Source organism: Ambystoma mexicanum, chromosome 4q (genome assembly GCF_040938575.1).
Source record: "Ambystoma mexicanum isolate Mex_15411 chromosome 4q, UKY_AmexF1_1, whole genome shotgun sequence".
Lineage (NCBI taxonomy): Eukaryota > Metazoa > Chordata > Amphibia > Caudata > Ambystomatidae > Ambystoma > Ambystoma mexicanum.
Genome location: NC_090928.1, coordinates 436,720,930 through 436,736,072, shown reverse-complemented (window position 1 = coordinate 436,736,072; position 15,143 = coordinate 436,720,930). Strand labels below are relative to the sequence as shown.

Below are 15,143 nucleotides of genomic sequence, written 5' to 3'. Positions count from 1 at the left end.
GTGGTAGAGCGTAGGAGTGCAGTTCAAAAAGTCCCTGTTTCATAACCATATACCCTCTTCAATAGATCCTGTTAAAATGTTTTTCAACCCAATGCACTGTAAGAAACAATAAGATATATCATCATTTCATATACAAAACAATGAACAATTGGGTTTAACTATGCTCTTAGCACAAAATCAACAAACTGCAGTAGAGAAGCAGTTACATTGTGCAGAATTTGTGCATTTGACAAAAGTTTTTTTTCCGTGTTCCAAGATCTACATGTGATACGAAATTTATGAATTCTTGCAATTGAAACCTCACTGTGTTTTACCAAGGCAGATAAAGGACATCTTGTGTACCCCTTATAGTTATAAGGAGGGTTTGGTGGCTGAAAATGCATTGCTTTGATGGTGATTGCATGTTGCTGCCACTTTGTACATATTACTGAATTAATATAGGTGAACATTTTAGAATTGGGGTATAGCTCAATGGTAGAGCATTTGACTGCAGATCAAGAGGTCACTAGTTCAAATCTGGGTGCCCCCGTGTCCAACTGTTTTACCTGTAGAAATCTTTTTTTAATTAAATAAATTGAAGAAATAATTTACAATCTTAGCATTTTATGTAAAGAGCAACACATTTCTACATTTGAAATACTCCTGATCATCTCCTGAAACATAGGGTAAACACCATGAAGCTGTTTTGGATTTCTTCGTATGATACAAGGTGTGTTTTACATTCACCCAAGCTCTACTGGTGATATTATCAGTTTGAAATAGTCCATTGGAAGCTGATATGAATGTTATAAAACTGTGGTGGAAACCAATAATATGCCCTCAATGAAATGTATTAATTTGTACAGCTGACCAGAAGTGCACTGATGTCATTAGTTCTACAAGTTCCATACAGTCACCCACTCTATCACCTTTTTAAAAAAGGGCAGTTTTCAGTATTCAATGGTTTATGTCAGTGGTAGAGCGTAGGAGTGCAGTTCAAGAAGTCCCTGTTTCCTAACCATATACCCTTTTCAATAGGTCCTGTTAAAATGTTTTTCAACCCAATGCACTGTAAGAAACAATAAGATATATCATCATTTCATATACAAAACACTGAACAATTGGGTTTAAACATGCTCTTAGCACAAAATATACAAACTGCAGTAGAGAAGCAGTTACGTTTTGCAGAATTTACGATTTGACAAAAGTTTTTTTTCCATGTTCCAAGAGCTAAATGTGATACGAAATTTATGAATTCTTGCAATGGAAACCTTACTGTGTTTTACCAAGGCAGATAAAGCACATCTTGTGTACCCCTTATAGTTATAAGGAGGGTTTGGTGGCTGAAAATGCATTGCTTTGATGGTGATTGCATGTTGCTTCCACTTTGTACATATTACTGAATTAATATAGGTGAACATTTTAGAATTGTGGGTATAGCTCAGTGGTAGAGCATTTGATTGCAGATCAAGAGGTCCCTAGTTCAAATCTGGGTGCCCCCGTGTCCAACTGTTTTACCTGTAGAAATATTTTTTAAAATAAATTGAAGAAAACATTTACAATCTTAGCATTTTATGTAATGAGCAACATATTTCTACATTTGAAATACTCCTGATCATCTCCTGAAACATAGGGTAAACACCATGAAGCTGTTTTGGATTTCTTCGTATGATACCAGCTGTGTTTTACATTCACCCAAGTTCTACTGGTGATATTATCAGTTTGAAATAGTCCATTGGAAGCTGATATGAATGTTATAAAACTGTGGAGGAAACCAATAATATGCCCTCAATGAAATGTATGAATTTGTACAGCTGACCAGAAGTGCACTGATGTCATTAGTTCTACAAGTTCCATACAGTTACCCACTCTATCACCTTTTTAAAAAAGGGCAGTTTTCAGCATTCAAGGGTTTATGTCAGTGGTAGAGCGTAGGAGTGCAGTTCAAGAAGTCCCTGTTTCATAACCATATACCCGTTTCAATAGATCCTGTTAAAATGTTTTTCAACCCAATGCACTGTAAGAAACAATAAGATATATCATCATTTCATATACAAAACAATGAACAATTGGGTTTAACTATGCTCTTAGCACAAAATCAACAAACTGCAGTAGAGAAGTAGTTACATTTTGCAGAATTTGTGCATTTGACAAAGGTTTTTTTTCAATGTTCCAAGATCTACATGTGATACGAAATGTATGAATTCTTGCAATGGAAACCTCACTGTATTTTACCAGGGCAGATAAAGGACATCTTGTGTAACCCTTATAGTTATAAGGAGGGTTTGGTGGCTCAAAATGCATTGCTTTGATGGTGATTGCATGTTGCTTCCACTTTGTACATATTACTGAATTAATATAGGTGAACATTTTAGAATTGGGGGTATAGCTCAGTGGTAGAGCATTTGACTGCAGATCAAAAAGTTCCTAGTTCAAATCTGTGTGCCCCCTTATCCAACTGTTTTACCTGTAGAAATCTTTTTTTTATTAAATAAATTGAAGTAAACATTTACAATCTTAGCATTTTATGTAATGAGCAACATATTTCTACATTTGAAATACTCCTGATAATCACCTGAAACATAGGGTAAACACCATTAAGCTGTTTAGGATTTCTTCGTATGATACAAGCTGTGTTTTACATTCACCCAAGTTCTACTGGTGATATTATCAGTTTGAAATAGTCCATTGGAAGCTCATATGAATGTTGTAAAACTGTGGTGGAAACCAATAATATCCCCTTAATGAAATGTATTAATTTGTACAGCTGACCAGAAGTGCACTGATGTCATTAGTTCTACAAGTTCCATACAGACACCCACTCTATCACCTTTTTAAAAAAGGGCAGTTTTCAGCATTCAAGGGTTTATGTCAGTGGTAGAGCGTAGGAGTGCAGTTCAAGAAGTCCCTGTTTCATAACCATATACCCTTTTCAATAGATTATGTTCAAATGTTTTTCAACCCAATGCACTGTAAGAAACAATAAGATATATCATCATTTCATATACAAAACAATGAACAATTGGGTTTAACTATGCTCTTAGCACAAAATCAACAAACTGCAGTAGAGAAGCAGATAAATTTTGCAGAATTTGTGCATTTGACAAACGTTTTTTTCCATGTTCCAAGATCTACATGTGATACGAAATGTATGAATTCTTGCAATGGAAACCTCACTGTATTTTACCAAGGCAGATAAAGGACATCTTGTGTACCCCTTATAGTTATAAGGAGGGTTTGGTGGCTGAAAATGCATTGCTTTGATGGTGATTGCATGTTGCTTCCACTTTGTACATATTACTGAATTAATATAGATCAACATTGCAGAATTGGGGGTATAGCTCAGTGGAAGAGCATTTGACTGCAGATCAAGAGGTCCCTAGTTCAAATCTAGATGCCCCCTTGTCCATATGCTTTACCAGTAGAAATCTTTTTTTAATTAAATAAATTGAAGTAAACATTTACAATCTTAGCATTTTATGTAATGAGCAACACATTTCTACATTTGAAAAACTCCTGATCATCACCTGAAACATAGGGTAAACACCATTAAGATGTTTAGGATTTCTTCGTATGATACAAGCTGTGTTTTACATTCACCCAAGTTCTACTGGTGATATTATCAGTTTGAAATAGTCCATTGGAAGCTCATATGAATGTTATAAAACTGTGGTGGAAACCAATAATATGCCCTTAATGAAATGTATTAATTTGTGCAGCTGACCAGAAGTGCACTGATGTCATTAGTTCTACAAGTTCCATACAGTCACCCACTCTATCACCTTTTTAAAAAAGGGCAGTTTTCAGCATTCAAGGGTTTATGTCAGTGGTAGAGCGTAGGAGTGTAGGGCAAGAAGTCCCTGTTTCATAACCATATACCCTTTTCAATAGATCCTGTTGAAATGTTTTTCAACCCAATGCACTGTAAGAAACAATAAGATATATCATCATTTCATATACAAAACAATGAACATTTGGGTTTAACTATGCTCTTAGCACAACATCAACAAACTGCTGTAGAGAAGCAGTTACGTTTTGCAGAATTTGTGCATTTGACAAAAGTTTTTTTCCATGTTCCAAGATCTACATGTGATACGAAATGTATGAATTCTTGCAATGGAAACCTCACTGTATTTTACCAAGGCAGATAAAGTACATCTTGTGTACCCCTTATAGTTATAAGGAGGGTTTGGTGGCTGAAAATGCATTGCTTTGATGGTGATTGCATGTTGCTTCCACTTTGTACATATTACTGAATTAATATAGATGAACATTTCATAATTGGGAGTATAGCTCAGTGGTAGAGGATTTGACTGCAGATCAAGAGGTCCCTAGTTCAAATCTGGGTGCCCCCTTCTCCAACTGTTTTACCTGTAGAAATATTGTTTTAAATAAATTGAAGAAAACATTTACAATCTTAGCATTTTATATAATGAGCAGCACATTTCTACATTTGAAATACTCCTGATCATCTCCTGAAACATAGGGTAAACACCATGAAGCTGTTTAGGATTTCTTTGTATGATACAAGCTGTGTTTTACATTCACCCAAGTTCTACTGGTGATATTATCAGTTTGAAATAGTCCATTGGAAGCTCATATGAATGTTATAAAACTGTGGTGGAAACCAATGACATGCCCTTAATGAAATGTATTAATTTGTACAGCTGACCAGAAGTGCACTGATGTCATTAGTTCTACAAGTTCCATAAAGTCACCCACTCTATCAACTTTTTAAAAAAGGGCAGTTTTCAGCATTCAAGGGTTTATGTCAGTGGTAGAGCGTAGGAGTGCAGTTCAAAAAGTCCCTGTTTCATAACCATATACCCTCTTCAATAGATCCTGTTAAAATGTTTTTCAACCCAATGCACTGTAAGAAACAATAAGATATATCATAATTTCATATACAAAACAATGAACAATTGGGTTTAACTATGCTCTTAGCACAAAATCAACAAACTGCAGTAGAGAAGCAGTTGCATTGTGCAGAATTTGTGCATTTGACAAAAGTTTTTTTTCCGTGTTCCAAGATCTACATGTGATACGAAATTTATGAATTCTTGCAATTGAAACCTCACTGTGTTTTACCAAGGCAGATAAAGGACATCTTGTGTACCCCTTATAGTTATAAGGAGGGTTTGGTGGCTGAAAATGCATTGCTTTGATGGTGATTGCATGTTGCTGCCACTTTGTACATATTACTGAATTAATATAGGTGAACATTTTAGAATTGGGGTATAGCTCAATGGTAGAGCATTTGACTGCAGATCAAGAGGTCACTAGTTCAAATCTGGGTGCCCCCGTGTCCAACTGTTTTACCTGTAGAAATCTTTTTTTAATTAAATAAATTGAAGAAATAATTTACAATCTTAGCATTTTATGTAAAGAGCAACACATTTCTACATTTGAAATACTCCTGATCATCTCCTGAAACATAGGGTAAACACCATGAAGCTGTTTTGGATTTCTTCGTATGATACAAGGTGTGTTTTACATTCACCCAAGCTCTACTGGTGATATTATCAGTTTGAAATAGTCCATTGGAAGCTGATATGAATGTTATAAAACTGTGGTGGAAACCAATAATATGCCCTCAATGAAATGTATTAATTTGTACAGCTGACCAGAAGTGCACTGATGTCATTAGTTCTACAAGTTCCATACAGTCACCCACTCTATCACCTTTTTAAAAAAGGGCAGTTTTCAGTATTCAATGGTTTATGTCAGTGGTAGAGCGTAGGAGTGCAGTTCAAGAAGTCCCTGTTTCCTAACCATATACCCTTTTCAATAGGTCCTGTTAAAATGTTTTTCAACCCAATGCACTGTAAGAAACAATAAGATATATCATCATTTCATATACAAAACACTGAACAATTGGGTTTAAACATGCTCTTAGCACAAAATATACAAATTGCAGTAGAGAAACAGTTACATTTTGCAGAATTTGTGCATTTGACAAAGGTTTTTTTTCCATGTTCCAAGATCTACATGTGATACGAAATTTATGAATTATTGCAATGGAAACCTCACTGTATTTTACCAAGGCAGATAACGGGCATCTTGTGTACCCCTTATAGTTATAAGGAGGGTTTGGTGGCTGAAAATACATTGCTTTGATGGTGATTGCATGTTGCTTCCACTTTGTACATATTACTGAATTAGTATAGGTGAACATTTCAGAATTGGGGGTATAGCTCAGTGGTAGAGCATTTGACAGCAGATCAAGACATCCGAGTTCAAATCTGGGTGCCCCCTTGTCCAACTGTTTTACCTGTAAAAATATTTTTTTAATTAAATTGAAGAAGACATTTACAATCTTAGCATTTTATGTAATGAGCAACACATTTCTACATTTGAAATACTCCTGATCATCACCTGAAACATAGGGTAAACACCATGAAGCTGTTTAGGATTTCTTTGTATGATACAAGCTGTGTTTTACATTCACCCAAGTTCTACTGGTGATATTATCAGTTTGAAATAGTCCATTGGAAGCTCATATGAATGTTATAAAACTGTGGTGGAAACCAATAATATGCCCTTAATGAAATGTATTAATTTGTACAGCTGACCAGAAGTGCACTGATGTCATTAGTTCTACAAGTTCCATGCAGTCACCCACTCTATCACCTTTTCAAAAAAAGGGCAGATTTCAGCATTCAAGGGTTAACTCAGTGGTAGAGCGTAGGAGTGCAGTTCAAGAAGTCCCTGTTTCATAACCATATACCCTCTTCAATAGATCCTGTTAAAATGTTTTTCAACCCAATGCACTGTAAGAAACAATAGGATATATCATCATTTCATATAAAAAACAATGAACAATTGGGTTTAACTATGTTCTTAGCACAAAATCAACAAACTGCTGTAGAGAAGCAGTTACGTTTTGCAGAATTTACGATTTGACAAACGTTTTTTTTCCATGTTCCAAGAGCTAAATGTGATACGAAATTTATGAATTCTTGCAATGGAAACCTTACTGTGTTTTACCAAGGCAGATAAAGCACATCTTGTGTACCCCTTATAGTTATAAGGAGGGTTTGGTGGCTGAAAATGCATTGCTTTGATGGTGATTGCATGTTGCTTCCACTTTGTACATATTACTGAATTAATATAGGTGAACATTTTAGAATTGTGGCTATAGCTCAGTGGTAGAGCATTTGATTGCTGATCAAGAGGTCCCTAGTTCAAATCTGGGTGCCCCCGTGTCCAACTGTTTTACCTGTAGAAATATTTTTTAAAATAAATTGAAGAAAACATTTACAATCTTAGCATTTTATGTAATGAGCAACATATTTCTACATTTGAAATACTCCTGATCATCTCCTGAAACATAGGGTAAACACCATGAAGCTGTTTTGGATTTCTTCGTATGATACCAGCTGTGTTTTACATTCACCCAAGTTCTACTGGTGATATTATCAGTTTGAAATAGTCCATTGGAAGCTGATATGAATGTTATAAAACTGTGGAGGAAACCAATAATATGCCCTCAATGAAATGTATTAATTTGTACAGCTGACCAGAAGTGCACTGATGTCATTAGTTCTACAAGTTCCATACAGTTACCCACTCTATCACCTTTTTAAAAAAGGGCAGTTTTCAGCATTCAAGGGTTTATGTCAGTGGTAGAGCGTAGGAGTGCAGTTCAAGAAGTCCCTGTTTCATAACCATATACCCGTTTCAATAGATCCTGTTAAAATGTTTTTCAACCCAATGCACTGTAAGAAACAATAAGATATAATCATCATTTCATATACAAAACAATGAACAATTGGGTTTAACTATGCTCTTAGCACAAAATCAACAAACTGCAGTAGAGAAGTAGTTACATTTTGCAGAATTTGTGCATTTGACAAAGGTTTTTTTTCAATGTTCCAAGATCTACATGTGATACGAAATGTATGAATTCTTGCAATGGAAACCTCACTGTATTTTACCAGGGCAGATAAAGGACATCTTGTGTAACCCTTATAGTTATAAGGAGGGTTTGTTGGCTCAAAATGCATTGCTTTGATGGTGATTGCATGTTGCTTCCACTTTGTACATATTACTGAATTAATATAGGTGAACATTTTAGAATTGGGGGTATAGCTCAGTGGTAGAGCATTTGACTGCAGATCAAAAAGTTCCTAGTTCAAATCTGTGTGCCCCCTTATCCAACTGTTTTACCTGTAGAAATCTTTTTTTTATTAAATAATATGAAGTAAACATTTACAATCTTAGCATTTTATGTAATGAGCAACATATTTCTACATTTGAAATACTCCTGATAATCACCTGAAACATAGGGTAAACACCATTAAGCTGTTTAGGATTTCTTCGTATGATACAAGCTGTGTTTTACATTCACCCAAGTTCTACTGGTGAAATTATCAGTTTGAAATAGTCCATTGGAAGCTCATATGAATGTTGTAAAACTGTGGTGGAAACCAATAATATCCCCTTAATGAAATGTATTAATTTGTACAGCTGACCAGAAGTGCACTGATGTCATTAGTTCTACAAGTTCCATACAGACACCCACTCTATCACCTTTTCAAAAAAAGGGCAGATTTCAGCATTCAAGGGTTAACTCAGTGGTAGAGCGTAGGAGTGCAGTTCAAGAAGTCCCTGTTTCATAACCATATACCCTCTTCAATAGATCCTGTTAAAATGTTTTTCAACCCAATGCACTGTAAGAAACAATAGGATATATCATCATTTCATATAAAAAACAATGAACAATTGGGTTTAACTATGTTCTTAGCACAAAATCAACAAACTGCTGTAGAGAAGCAGTTACGTTTTGCAGAATTTACGATTTGACAAACGTTTTTTTTCCATGTTCCAAGAGCTAAATGTGATACGAAATTTATGAATTCTTGCAATGGAAACCTTACTGTGTTTTACCAAGGCAGATAAAGCACATCTTGTGTACCCCTTATAGTTATAAGGAGGGTTTGGTGGCTGAAAATGCATTGCTTTGATGGTGATTGCATGTTGCTTCCACTTTGTACATATTACTGAATTAATATAGGTGAACATTTTAGAATTGTGGGTATAGCTCAGTGGTAGAGCATTTGATTGCTGATCAAGAGGTCCCTAGTTCAAATCTGGGTGCCCCCGTGTCCAACTGTTTTACCTGTAGAAATATTTTTTAAAATAAATTGAAGAAAACATTTCCAATCTTAGCATTTTATGTAATGAGCAACATATTTCTACATTTGAAATACTCCTGATCATCTCCTGGAACATAGGGTAAACACCATGAAGCTGTTTTGGATTTCTTCGTATGATACCAGCTGTGTTTTACATTCACCCAAGTTCTACTGGTGATATTATCAGTTTGAAATAGTCCATTGGAAGCTGATATGAATGTTATAAAACTGTGGAGGAAACCAATAATATGCCCTCAATGAAATGTATTAATTTGTACAGCTGACCAGAAGTGCACTGATGTCATTAGTTCTACAAGTTCCATACAGTTACCCACTCTATCACCTTTTTAAAAAAGGGCAGTTTTCAGCATTCAAGGGTTTATGTCAGTGGTAGAGCGTAGGAGTGCAGTTCAAGAAGTCCCTGTTTCATAACCATATACCCGTTTCAATAGATCCTGTTAAAATGTTTTTCAACCCAATGCACTGTAAGAAACAATAAGATATATCATCATTTCATATACAAAACAATGAACAATTGGGTTTAACTATGCTCTTAGCACAAAATCAACAAACTGCAGTAGAGAAGCAGATACATTTTGCAGAATTTGTGCATTTGACAAAGGTTTTTTTTCAATGTTCCAAGATCTACATGTGATACGAAATGTATGAATTCTTGCAATGGAAACCTCACTGTATTTTACCAGGGCAGATAAAGGACATCTTGTGTAACCCTTATAGTTATAAGGAGGGTTTGGTGGCTCAAAATGCATTGCTTTGATGGTGATTGCATGTTGCTTCCACTTTGTACATATTACTGAATTAATATAGGTGAACATTTTAGAATTGGGGGTATAGCTCAGTGGTAGAGCATTTGACTGCAGATCAAAAAGTTCCTAGTTCAAATCTGTGTGCCCCCTTATCCAACTGTTTTACCTGTAGAAATCTTTTTTTTATTAAATAATATGAAGTAAACATTTACAATCTTAGCATTTTATGTAATGAGCAACATATTTCTACATTTGAAATACTCCTGATAATCACCTGAAACATAGGGTAAACACCATTAAGCTGTTTAGGATTTCTTCGTATGATACAAGCTGTGTTTTACATTCACCCAAGTTCTACTGGTGAAATTATCAGTTTGAAATAGTCCATTGGAAGCTCATATGAATGTTGTAAAACTGTGGTGGAAACCAATAATATCCCCTTAATGAAATGTATTAATTTGTACAGCTGACCAGAAGTGCACTGATGTCATTAGTTCTACAAGTTCCATACAGACACCCACTCTATCACCTTTTTAAAAAAGGGCAGTTTTCAGCATTCAAGGGTTTATGTCAGTGGTAGAGCGTAGGAGTGCAGTTCAAGAAGTCCCTGTTTCATAACCATATACCCTTTTCAATAGATTATGTTCAAATGTTTTTCAACCCAATGCACTGTAAGAAACAATAAGATATATCATCATTTCATATACAAAACAATGAACAATTGGGTTTAACTATGCTCTTAGCACAAAATCAACAAACTGCAGTAGAGAAGCAGATACATTTTGCAGAATTTGTGCATTTGACAAAAGTTTTTTTCCATGTTCCAAGATCTACATGTGATACGAAATGTATGAATTCTTGCAATGGAAACCTCACTGTATTTTACCAAGGCAGATAAAGGACATCTTGTGTACCCCTTATAGTTATAAGGAGGGTTTGGTGGCTGAAAATGCATTGCTTTGATGGTGATTGCATGTTGCTTCCACTTTGTACATATTACTGAATTAATATAGATGAACATTGCAGAATTGGGGGTATAGCTCAGTGGAAGAGCATTTGACTGCAGATCAAGAGGTCCCTAGTTCAAATCTAGATGCCCCCTTGTCCATATGCTTTACCAGTAGAAATCTTTTTTTAATTAAATAAATTGAAGTAAACATTTACAATCTTAGCATTTTATGTAATGAGCAACACATTTCTACATTTGAAAAACTCCTGATCATCACCTGAAAGATAGGGTAAACACCATTAAGATGTTTAGGATTTCTTCGTATGATACAAGCTGTGTTTTACATTCACCCAAGTTCTACTGGTGATATTATCAGTTTGAAATAGTCCATTGGAAGCTCATATGAATGTTATAAAACTGTGGTGGAAACCAATAATATGCCCTTAATGAAATGTATTAATTTGTGCAGCTGACCAGAAGTGCACTGATGTCATTAGTTCTACAAGTTCCATACAGACACCCACTCTATCACCTTTTTAAAAAAGGGCAGTTTTCAGCATTCAAGGGTTTATGTCAGTGGTAGAGCGTAGGAGTGCAGTTCAAGAAGTCCCTGTTTCATAACCATATACAATTTTCAATAGATCCTGTTAAAATGTTTTTCAACCCAATGCACTGTAAGAAACAATAAGATATATCATCATTTCATATACAAAACAATGAACATTTGGGTTTAACTATGCTCTTAGCACAACATCAACAAACTGCTGTAGAGAAGCAGTTACGTTTTGCAGAATTTGTGCATTTGACAAAAGTTTTTTTCCATGTTCCAAGATCTACATGTGATACGAAATATATGAATTCTTGCAATGGAAACCTCACTGTATTTTACCAAGGCAGATAAAGGACATTGTGTGTACCCCTTATAGTTATAAGGAGGGTTTGGTGGCTGAAAATGCATTGCTTTGATGGTGATTGCATGTTGGTTGCTTCCACTTTGTACATATTACTGAATTAATATAGATGAACATTGAAGAATTGGGGGTGTAGCTCAGTGGTAGAGCATTTGACTGCAGATCAAGAGGTCCCTAGTTCAAATCTGGGTGCCCCCTTGTCCAACTGTTTTACCTGTAGAAATATTGTTTTAAATAAATTGAAGAAAACATTTACAATCTTAGCATTTTATGTAATGAGCAACACATTTCTACATTTGAAATACTCCTGATCATCACCTGAAACATAGGGTAAACACCATTAAGCTGTTTAGGATTTTGTCGTATGATACAAGCTGTGTTTTACATTCACCGAAGTTCTACTGGTGATATTATCAGTTTGAAATAGTCCATTGGAAGCTCATATGAATGTTATAAAACTGTGGAGGAAACCAATAATATGCCCTTAATGAAATGTATTAATTTGTGCAGCTGACCAGAAGTGCACTGATGTCATTAGTTCTACAAGTTCCATACAGTCACCCACTCTATCACCTTTTTAAAAAAGGGCAGTTTTCAACATTGAAGGGTTTATGTCAGTGGTAGAGCGTAGGAGTGTAATTCAAGAAGTCCCTGTTTCATAACCATATACCCTCTTCAATAGATCCTGTTAAAATGTTTTTCAAACCAATGCACTGTAAGAAACAATAAGATATATCATCATTTCATATACAAAACAATGAACAATTGGGTTTAACTATGCTCTTAGCACAACATCAACAAACTGCTGTAGAGAAGCAGTTACATTTTGCAGAATTTGTGCATTTGACAAAAGTTTTTTTCCATGTTCCAATATCTACATGTGATACGAAATTTATGAATTCTTGCAATGGAAACCTCACTGTATTTTACCAAGGCAGATAACAGATATCTTGTGTACCCCTTATAGTTATAAGGAGGGTTTGGTGGCTGAAAATGCATTGCTTTGATGGTGATTGCATGTTGCTTCCACTTTGTACATATTACTGAATTAGTATAGGTGAACCTTTCAGAATTGGGGGTATAGCTCAGTGGTTGAGCATTTGACTGCAGATCAAGAGGTTCCTAGTTCAAATCTGGGTGCCCCCTTGTCCAACTGCTTTACCTGTAGAAATATTTTTTTAAATAAATTGAAGAAAACATTTACAAGCTTAGCATTTTATGTAATGAGCAACACATTTCTACATTTGAAATACTCCTGATCATCTCCTGGAACATACGGTAAACACCATGAAGCTGTTTAGGATTTCTTTGTATGATACAAGCTGTGTTTTACATTCACCCAAGTTCTACTGGTGATATTATGAGTTTGGAATAGTCCATTGGAAGCTCATATGAATGTTATAAAACTGTGGTGGAAACCAATAATATGCCCTTAATGAAATGTATTAATTTGTACAGCTGACCAGAAGTGCACTGATGTCATTAGTTCTACAAGTTCCATACAGTCACCCACTCTATCACCTTTTTAAAAAAGGGCGGTTTTCAGCATTCAAGGGTTTATGTCAGTGGTAGAGCGTAGGAGTGCAGTTCAAGAAGTCCCTGTTTCATAACCATATACCCTTTTCAATAGATCCTGTTAAAATGTTTTTCAACCCAATGCACTGTAAGAATTAATAAGATATATCATCATTTCATATACAAAACAATGAACATTTGGGTTTAACTATGCTCTTAGCACAACATCAACAAACTGCTGTAGAGAAGCAGTTACGTTTTGCAGAATTTGTGCATTTGACAAACGTTTTTTTCCATGTCCAAGATCTACATGTGATACGAAATGTATGAATTCTTGCAATGGAAACCTCACTGTATTTTACCAAGGCAGATAAAGGACATCTTGTGTACCCCTTGTAGTTATAAGGAGGGTTTGGTGGCTGAAAATGCATTGCTTTGATGGTGATTGCATGTTGCTTCCACTTTGTACATATTACTGAATTAATATTGGTGTACATTCTAGAATTGGGGGTATAGCTCAGTGGTAGAGCATTTGACTGCAGATCAAGAAATCCCTAGTTCAAATCTGTGTGCCCCCTTATCCAACTGTTTTACCTGTAGAAATCTTTTTTTTATTAAATAAATTGAAGTAAACATTTACAATCTTAGCATTTTATGTAATGAGAAACATATTTCTACATTTGAAATACTCCTGATCATCACCTGAAACATAGGGTAAACACCATTAAGCTGTTTAGGATTTCTTCGCATGATACAAGCTGTGTTTTACATTCACCCAAGTTCTACTGGTGATATTATCAGTTTGAAATAGTCCATTGGAAGCTCATATGAATGTTGTAAAACTGTGGTGGAAACCAATAATATCCCCTTAATGAAATGTATTAATTTGTACAGCTGACCAGAAGTGCACTGATGTCATTAGTTCTACAAGTTCCATACAGTCACCCACTCTATCACCTTTTTAAAAAAGGGCAGTTTTCAGCATTCAAGGGTTTATGTCAGTGGTAGAGCGTAGGAGTGCAGTTCAAGAAGTCCCTGTTTCATAACCATATACCCGTTTCAATAGATCCTGTTAAAATGTTTTTCAACCCAATGCACTGTAAGAAACAATAAGATATATCATCATTTCATATACAAAACAATGAACATTTGGGTTTAACTATGCTCTTAGCACCACATCAACAAACTGCTGTAGAGAAGCAGTTACGTTTTGCAGAATTTTTGCATTTGACAAAAGTTTTTTTCCATGTTCCAATATCTACATGTGATACGAAATGTATGAATTCTTGCAATGGAAACCTCACTGTATTTTACGAAGGCAGATAAAGGACATCTTGTGTACCCCTTATAGTTATAAGGAGGGTTTGGTGGCTGAAAATTCATTGCTTTGATGGTGATTGCATGTTGCTTCCACTTTGTACATATTGCTGAATTAATAAAGGTGAACATTTCAGAATTGCTGGTATAGCTCAGTGGTAGAGCATTTGACTGCAAATCAAGAAGTTCCTAGTTCAAATCTGGGTGCCCCCTTGTCCAACTGTTTTACCTGTAGAAATATTTTTTTAAATACATTGAAGAAAACATTTACAATCTTAGCATTTTATGTAATGAGCAACACATTTCTACATTTGAAATACTCCTGATCATCACCTGAAACATAGGGTAAACACCATTAAGCTGTTTAGGATTTCTTCGTATGATACAAGGTGTGTTTTACATTCACCCAAGCTCTACCGGTGATATTATCAGTTTGAAATAGTCCATTGGAAGCTGATATGAATGTTATAAAACTGTGGTGGAAACCAATAATATGCCCTCAATGAAATGTATTAATTTGTACAGCTGACCAGAAGTGCACTGATGTCATTAGTTCTACAAGTTCCAT

General features: G+C 35.3%; 4 non-coding genes across 4 annotated transcripts; all 4 read left to right on the top strand.

Annotated features, from left to right (window-relative positions):
• The first annotated feature begins 7,110 nt into the window (after positions 1 to 7,110).
• TRNAS-GCU (transfer RNA serine (anticodon GCU)) lies at positions 7,111 to 7,182 on the top strand. Its single transcript has one exon. It is a non-coding gene; the product is annotated as a tRNA-Ser (tRNA).
• A 1,830-nt stretch (positions 7,183 to 9,012) lies between these two features.
• Positions 9,013 to 9,084, top strand: TRNAS-GCU (transfer RNA serine (anticodon GCU)). The gene has a single exon. It is a non-coding gene; the product is annotated as a tRNA-Ser (tRNA).
• Positions 9,085 to 11,869: 2,785 nt separating this feature from the next.
• Positions 11,870 to 11,941, top strand: TRNAC-GCA (transfer RNA cysteine (anticodon GCA)). The gene has a single exon. It is a non-coding gene; the product is annotated as a tRNA-Cys (tRNA).
• Positions 11,942 to 12,817: 876 nt separating this feature from the next.
• Positions 12,818 to 12,889, top strand: TRNAC-GCA (transfer RNA cysteine (anticodon GCA)). Its single transcript has one exon. It is a non-coding gene; the product is annotated as a tRNA-Cys (tRNA).
• Positions 12,890 to 15,143: the final 2,254 nt, after the last annotated feature.